General features: G+C 37.3%; 1 long non-coding RNA gene across 1 annotated transcript; it reads right to left on the bottom strand.

Moving 5' to 3' along the window:
* Positions 1-525: 525 nt before the first annotated feature.
* On the bottom strand, positions 526-7,602 carry LOC122699855. The gene is made up of 4 exons (XR_006342694.1): positions 5,392-7,602; positions 4,384-4,433; positions 3,435-3,507; positions 526-2,217 (listed from the first exon to the last, which is right to left on the bottom strand). It is a non-coding gene; the product is annotated as an uncharacterized LOC122699855 (long non-coding RNA).
* Between the last annotated feature and the right edge of the window lie 1,468 nt (positions 7,603-9,070).

Genomic DNA, 9,070 nt, shown 5'->3' on the forward strand with positions numbered 1-9,070 from the left:
CGACTTGAAACTTGTCTATGATGGATAAAAATCTAGCGGATGTTTTAAAAAGAAACTATCATACCTGAACAGATTCTAACTTTTGTCATCATTACCAGCTACTTCCAAGGATGCGGAACAGGCACAGAAAGAATACCTGCCCTCTGTTTTGATCCGCATTTCTTAGAAATACTCTTGAGCATATGTGTACCCAGGGGACACATCTGGCTCAAGATACAAATTATTTATATGAAGAGAAACATTGCTATCACAATAATCCTTATTTAAATGTGTACCAGATTAACCTGAAGCTAGTAGTGTTCTTGCCTGGAGAATCCCAGGGATGGGGGAGCCTGGTGGGCTGCCGTCTATGGGGCCGCACAGAGTTGGACATGACTGAAGCGACTTAGCAGCAGCAGCAGTAGCCTAAGAAGACAAACAGGCCCCAAACTGTGGGCAAGTGTTTTGGGAGAACAATAATTAATCCACAAACAATTTACCTTTAAGGAGCCCTTGCGGGTAAAACAGACGTAGGCTTGTGGCTGGCAGTTTTCAGATTTGACAGCAGTAGGGCATTGGTGACACTTGACACCACCGACTTCCTGCTTTCCTCAGCTGCTCCAGGAAAGGTGCAGTGCAAAAGGTGATGACTCTGGGCTCATCAGCGTTCGCTGTTTCAAGCACTGTTCATTAATATTAGTTCATCAAAGATACATTCTAAGTAGTCACAGTCCCTCTAGAGTGGGTACAATTCAATGGCAGAAAAAGTGGGGAATGAAAACCTCAGAGGAAAACACAGCAAAATACTAGTGTTCTGGAAGAACTGCAGCTGTAAGGAGAGGGTTGGGTGAGAGTAACAGTAGTCAGCTGTACCCCTCCCTCTTGCAGTATGATCTGAGTGTTTTCACCACTCTTTTTAATCCATGATATAGAAAAATTTACACGTGGTTGATGCTGGGGTGAGGCAAGAGTGGCGCAACTCATCCCTGACGCTTCTGCACCTGAGTCCAAGAGCATCAGCAACTGGGTTAAATTTGCTTTGCAGATGAGAGATCTGAGGGGATGAGGTAAGAGGAATGGGATGGAAAACACATCCATGGTGCAACTTCTTCACTAATTTAGGCAACTAGTTCTCTGGAAAGGGACCTACAATGTCAAGATTTTCTCCAAGGCCCAGGCTGACCAGAGATGACTTTTCGTCCACAGGGAGTTATCCTGTTACTCTTTCAGAGTTTGAGAAGGCTTATCAGCAGCTAAGCATACAAAGCCTTACTTTCCGCCCCTTGCTCCCCAATTTTCTAAAAGGAATACTTCTGAGTATTAGAAACAAGGAAAAAAAGGTCATCCTTCTTTTTCTCTTTCATGTACAGGATTCCACAATTTAGCAACTGGTGGTCCTATGGGACTTTTTTCTCTTTTGATGATCAACAAGAGGCCAATAAGTGTTTTAACCTCAAACAGTGGTTTCATTTGAATGTGCTTAGAAAAACATCTTAGGGTTAAGAGTTTGCCTTATCGGAATATTCTAGATTTTCATTCAAAATCAATACTTCCATTATGAAGTTATTTAAAGTTGGTTGTCATCAATAAATAATATTCATTTCACTGCAGTGAAATTAAGGTAACAGTTCCTTAATAGCATCAAATACCTAGTTAGCATTCAAATTTCACCAATTGTCTTAAAAATTTTTTTTAAAGTTGATTTGTTTGATTCAGGATTAAACAAGGACACACTAACTTGGTTATTTTGTGTTTTAAGTCTCTTTAAAATTTATATATTTCCCCTTTATCATTTTTTCTTTGTCTTGCTATTAAAGTGTGTGAATTTTTTTTTTTTTTTTTTTTTTATAGAACACCTACTATCCCATAGAATCTTCCACATTCTAGATTTTGAAGACTGGATCCTGGTGGTGTCATTTAATATTAACACATTCTTCTGTTCCTTGTATTTCCAATGAAAAGTCAAATCTGGAGGCTTGACCAGATGTAGGTTAGGTTTGATTTGGGGGAGCAACAAGACATGACGGTGGTGCATCCTTCATAACTGCATCATATGAGGAAGCCCAGGATGTCTCTACCATCTATCTTTTTGTGATGCTAAAAATGATTAGTGGGCTCAGCGTTGTCAGTCTGATACAGCCACTATAGAAATCTCCAATAGATTCTTAGCTACTCATTTTAGCAGTCATTGATGATCATTGCTAGATCCATTATCAGATTTCCACATTAGGTGATTTTCTAAAAAAAAAAAAAAAAAAAAAAGAACTGTTGAGTATTCCATAATGGTATACACGCTTTTTAACTTGAACTGAGCTGTTTATTTCATTAATGCACTTCACTAAATTAAACAACATTTAACATGAAACTTGGTAACTGATCTCTATCTCCCCCCCCTTTAGTAATATGAGTTGGCTCTGGAACCTTATAAAAGACATTCAAGGTGCTGTGCTGTTGCACAAGAAAAGACAAAACATTGTTTTTGGAGCTGTTTTTCCCATGTGCGTGTATATTTTTCTCCCATTATTGTTAAAGGTAATTTTAACCTTACACAGATGATCTGTTGATTTGAAATATCATGGGAAAACTTTGACCTAGAACATTTTCAAAGAGGTTAGTTACTGGAAATACAAAAAAGCTAAGGATACTTGGCAAGGTGGTTATATTACATGCTTCAAATCTCTACACAAGTGCATAGCTTTCTCCATCCTCAGATTTTTCAATTTCCAATTGAGTTTCTCAATTTCCTGTAAACTAAACTTCAAGAACCTTAAATGACATTCAAGGCCTTCCTTTAGCCTTAATTCTCCACTTCATCAGTTTCATATCTACCATTTTTCTGCATTCTCTTCTCTAGCCACACTAGACAACTGACTATTCCCCTTACTCCTCCTGTCTCTCTAGGAGTCAAGTACTTCCTGGGGTACACATGGGGAGTTTCTCTCTTAAGGTGTTTTGTTTCTTTTTTTAAATAGATTCACATATATTCATGCTCTTTTACTAGACTTGTAGAGGACAGCTACTCTTTCCTGGCTAACACCATGTCTTTCTACTATTTAAGAGATATTAGCACCCTGATTTCCTTTTGGGGGAATACTTTGCCCACATTGCATTGCTAACCATGATATCCTACACCAAGCAGGACACAGCTCCAGATCCCATGTTCAATGAATTAAAGGATACCTTCTCCCTAAAATGTTAATTGTCAGCAAAGTGACTAAAAGATTGACAATATTTATAAATGATTAATCGGCAGTCAGATGAGTTTCTCAAGAACTAACAGTTATTTACTGAGTGCATGCCAAAGAACCCTATATACTAGGTATGCAACCCATGTAGTATTTATTTTGTTGTTTTCAGGGTTTTTCCCACTTTTTCTTTCTCACTTAGCCTCAATTGGTCATTTCTCTACTCCCAGTTCATATTCACTTAGGAACAACCATTCAAAAAAACCTTACTTCTAAAGTGCCTGATGAGTTCTTACAGCCGTACTTGTAGGGTTGTTTTCTCTGGCCTCAAATAAAACAGGAACTGGAAAAGAAAGATAAAAGTAGAGTAGGAATTCAAACTGATAAGGAAGATGGTTAGAAAGAGGAAGGTCAAGAATTTTGAGAGTTTTGGGAAGCAGAATGAAAGGTTTTCTGAGTTTTTATCTACAGGTAACTTGTCATTGGGGCTTCCCCAGTGGCTCAGATGGTAAAGAATCTGCCTGCCAATGCAGGAGAGCCAGGTTCAATCCTCGTGTCAGGAAAATCCCCTGGAGAGGGGAATGGCAACCTACTCCAGTATTCTTGTCTGGAGAATCCCAGGGGCGGAGGGCTACAGTCCATGAGGTTGCAAAGAGCTGGATACAACTGATCCATATGTGACTAAGCACATATGCAACCTCTCAGTCAACAGTCCTGGACACATGTGGATCCTCCTGGAGAAAGGGGTGAGGGAATTTGGATACCTTACACGAAGATGAGGATAAAAAACAAACAAAAACATCCTTACTGTAACCACAATAAAATTGGAATAAAATGAATGGGAAATACCACTATAAATGAGGCAGAGGTAGAACCGATTTTAACTTTATTTCTTCCTTTCCATTTCTAACTGTACTGGCTTCAACTTTTAAAACAATGTCAAGTGAAAATATAGTAATAGTATAATGAGAGCCATCCTTGTTATGTTTCTAACTTTCAATATTTCTCCATTAAATGCAATATTGATTATTAGTGTAAGATACCCATTTTTATGCTGAGAAATTAAACTTCTATTCTTAGATTTTTAAGTGCTTTGTTTAGAAAAGGACAGATTAAAGAAATGAAAGAGGAAAGCAGGGTAGGAATTCAAACTGATAAAGATGATGATTAAAAAAGGAAGGACAAGAACTTTCAGATTGTATACATAGCACTTACAAACCTTAAAAAGTTGATAGGGCTTATAAATTTCTCTTTTATCACAGGTGGAACCTACGATTTAAAAAAAAAATCAGAACTAGTTCACACTTATTTCAGACTTGAGCTAAATTGGTTATTGTTGGTTTATGTAAAGACTGTGAACTTCTGTCCATAATAGAGCTAAGCTAAACAAAGAATATTCATATCATGTTTATTTTTAAAATAAACACAAATAACACTCCGCCATTCACTGATCCTCTAAGTTTTGGCCGTCTTTACTGAAAAACATCCTTTTAATTATATTCTGAAAACAGCATGGAGAATGACTTTCTTTCACAACCAGTTTTCCCTTGAGGGAAAACACATGTTCAAGTACAAACAACATCCCAGTTTCCGACTTAAAGCTACTTAATTTCTGCACAATGATGTCACATTTAAGACTACTGAGCTTGCTCCTGTTCATATCATTTCTTCTGCAGTTCCACATTTTAGGCCCATCCATGGAAAGAGACCCATCATTTTATATAACTACAGAACAACAATGAGAACACACTTGAAATACGAATACCTTCCAGGTTATGAAAAATTTCTAAAAGGAATCAAAATTAATATCCCAAGACAATTTTTTGAAATAAAACTTACAAGCTGATTTTAAAATCTGTTGCTAGAGAAAAGACATAAGACTTGCTAAGAAAATTCGGAGGGAAAAAAAAAAAAACTTAAGTAAAAACAGCTACTCAGTGTCTAAATAAATTACAAGGCTACAATAATTTAAAATACAGTATTTAGTTAGAGAAACAGATAAGCAGCGAAGAGAGTGAGTCTAGGAACAATGGAGTGATTATTAATATACAGTGACATTTCAAATCAGTAGAGAACAGACAACCCAACTATTCAAAAAAGGCATTAGAACAATATGCATTTTGGAAAAACTAGAATAGTAAGATACCAACCACACATATGTTTTAGAATAATTCTTAGCTGGAGTAACAGCTAATACTAAATCTCAGTGACATAACCAAATACTTACTTATCTCCTGCTCATGTGAAGTTCACTCGGTGGCTGGACAGGGTTATGGGGATCTGTTCCATGCAACCAAGCAGGGACCCTGGCTGATATTCATAGAAACTTCACCATCTTGTAAATCTATCTTGTAAGGTTGCCCAAGATGTTTAACATCTAGCTGGAAAACAAAGACAGAAATGTGGAGATTGCCTGGAAAGTTCTGTGGGGCAGGTGAAAATCATGTACCCACATTCTTCTGGCCAGCCTTTGCCAACTTCAAGGAGGCTGGGAAGTGTAATTTAGCCAGGTACCTAACTAAAAGAAGAAATATATTAAGTGAACACTTCTGTGCCAGTTTCTAACATAGTATGTCCTTCTGGTTACCAGGTACCCTACCTAATAGAGCACACTCCCTCCTTCCCCAAGAGAGAAAATTCAAAATTCCATTCAGTTACCACAATCAGCTCAAAGGCCAAGATCTCTGAATGATGTGTGGTTCTTTCCACCAGTTCTGGATATGGCCACTTGAGGTTCTAGTGACAGTTGCACTAACAACAAAGTTACAGAAATCTATTGCCACCAGACCCAATTTACCACGGTAAAGCATGGACAGGAGGTTTGTGATGTAAACTGCCACCTGGTAAAGGGAATATGGGAGACACACAGAGGGCACTGCGTAGGATATCCTTCTGGCAGACATTGTGAGATCCCTCTTTTCTGGTAGTGGGCCACTTTCCTGATAGCAGCTTTTCTGTCTAGAAGGAACTACATATACGGTGTTCTTCATAGCTCTGAATCTACCTTTCTGGAGATTGTTTGGTCCATTATTATATTCGAAATAGATGGGCATTTTGCCTTTCCTGGGAGCCTTTAGTTTTTGCAACTCATCTCTTCTCTAAGCAAGTTTGGGACCCCCCCAAACACTCAGAATGACAGAAAATTCAAAGGCTACCGAAATCCAGACTTTCAATTTCTTTGGCATTACAAAAAAGCAAACTACTATTTTTGAGGGAGAGGTATCTATTCACTTACATATGCTAATAGTATCCTTCAAAATTCTTTCCTAAATATAATTCTCAAGCCTGCCTTATTTTTTCCATTTGTCAACATGGCTTAAAGCTATCATGCTTAGGAGGAAATGCCACATCTTTACTTAGGTCTGAGTGGACCCAGAAGTCTCAGCAGACATTTGTCCATTATCTCTTATTATTTGGGACTAGAAGTCATGGCTTTTTCATCTTTTTTTTTTTTTTCTGCTTTCAAACTAACAGATTTTTGCTACATCCCATTTTTCTTTTTTCCCCTACCACCCTGGTAAGTCCAGAGTAACAATCAACAGTCAATACCAGCATTTCATTCTCCAGCCTCTCTCCTTAGTATCAGGAAGTCAATAAACACGTCATCCACCTTTCAAGCAATTGCAAACGACCATTTAAAAAAATGTTTTGTCATTGCATGCACAAATCTCCAGTTTTATAGCTTTGGATATTAGTTTCCATCTTGACTGTAGAGTGGACCAATGCTAAGTATATTTTGGATTTTTGTCATAGGAACATTTTTTCTAGCAACAGTTTCTGTATCAGAGTAATACTTGTACTATAAAAAAAACTTCTCACTGGTTTTACACAAGGATGTTTGATAGAGGCTAACTTAAGTCCATTTGGCTTAAGTGGAGGGAAAGGTGGTAAGTATGATTTCCACAGTTATTGAGGTTCCCACATTGATAGTTATTTCTTCATCTTAAAAACAGGGTCCTCTACTGTCTCCCCAGGACTTGACACCTAACTGAGGGTCAAAAGAAGGGTGGAAGATAGACGACGACTTCATGGGGCAGACCTAGTAGTTTATATAATTTTCACTCATATTCCACAAATTAATTCTTGTCACATGTCCCCAGCCTAACTTCAGGAGAAGCTGAGAAACACAAGTTCACTGTAACTAACTGGTTTGATTATTTAGCAGTTTGCCCATCAGGGTAAATTCCAGAGATATTAAAGTTGAAAGGTAAACCAAAATCCATAAAAGTACTAGAGGGAAATGTAGTATAATTATTTAGAGATGTCAAGAACTCTAAAGGGTATGGGAATTCCATGGGCCTACACTGGGCACTCAGAAAGATCGGAGACAGAGCAAAAACTGTTCTTGATGGTGCAGGCCTGAAAGAGGAGAGCTTACTGCTGAATCAAGGACACAAATACCTATAAGGAGTCTTCTTCCTTACTGAGAAAAAAAGCCTTAAGCCACAATAAGGTCATCAAACATTGTTAACCAGAACACAGGGACAAAGACTTGCTGTGGCTTGGGGAAGTCTGTAAAAGGAAAAATATGAAAAACAAGAAACAACTCCGTATCCCTGGGAAGGGTCAAGGCGTCACCTAGATTTCCTAACTTGGGAAGGAACAAGAAACTCCACCATAGATACAATGAATGTTTAACTGTCAGAAGCAAAAGGGGCAGGATCACTGAGAAAGCCACAAACCCAAGATCCAGTCATGTTTAACTATGAAAACCACAGAAAAAAAAATTTATAGTATGAAAACTACAGAAAAACATTGAAGCATCAAGAGCTCAAGTAGTTTTTTCCATGAGTCCTTTTTGAGGAATCTGAGAGAAAATGAACTTTATCCAACAAAAGATGACTGAGAAAACTTCAGCAATTTAGCTTTAACATACTTAATTGCAAATCTAAGGCTAAAACAAAGGTGGGGATAAGGGTACAATAATATGTTATATAATAACACTCTGTTATGTGTAGTATCTCCTAATGAAGTAAAAATAACAAAACTAAAAACTGGAAGAGAATGCAGATGGAAGGAGGAAAGTAGAATAAACCCATTAGCTGTAGTTTAGGCAGAAAGTGAAACTTAAAGGATGTCACTGAAAATGGATAATACAGGTTGTGAATTAAAAAAAAAACAAAAACAAAAAACAGGACTAAAGGCATTAAATAAAGGTAGAAGCACAAAGATAACTACCAAAATGGAAATACTGGCTTTTCTAAACATCAAATTTAGGAAACTCTTTTTGAAAAAGAGAACACAGCATACATTATGGAGAGGAACAAAATGAATACAATAATTTCATGAAAGGATGAGAAGGTTGGATGGCATCAATGACTCAATGGACTTGAAAGTGAGCAAACTCCATGGATACAGTGAAGGACAGGGACGTCTAGAGTGCTACAGTTCACACGGTTGCAAAGAGTTGGACATGACTGAACAAAATAGCATAAGACAATCTGAAAGAGTTGAAAGCAATCATATTCATCTTATTAACAACTGTGAAAGGGTTTAATTTGGTTATACGGAAACGTTTTCAAGCTGGCTCATAAAGGCCCAACAAAATGCTCTTTTCAATAGACACATCTGAAACAGAATGCTTCAGAAAGACTAAAAATCAAAAGGATAGTCCAAGGTGTTTCCGACAAATGGAAACAAAGAAAACATGGATAGCAAAAGTGATACCAAAGTAGAAAGAAAGTAGTAGAGTAAGATTTTCTAAATATGATCCCAAATGTAAATATAAAAATTAAGTAACAGTAAATAAAGAGGAACCACTACATCTGAATACATCAAATAAATGACAAACATGATGGAAACATGAACGACAAAAATCAAGTCAACTGACAATGTATGGGGCTATTTTTAATAAAACTACATACACATTTACCTTCTGACATAACAAGATTACTTCTAGGAACTTA

Source organism: Cervus elaphus, chromosome 9 (genome assembly GCF_910594005.1).
Source record: "Cervus elaphus chromosome 9, mCerEla1.1, whole genome shotgun sequence".
NCBI lineage: Eukaryota > Metazoa > Chordata > Mammalia > Artiodactyla > Cervidae > Cervus > Cervus elaphus.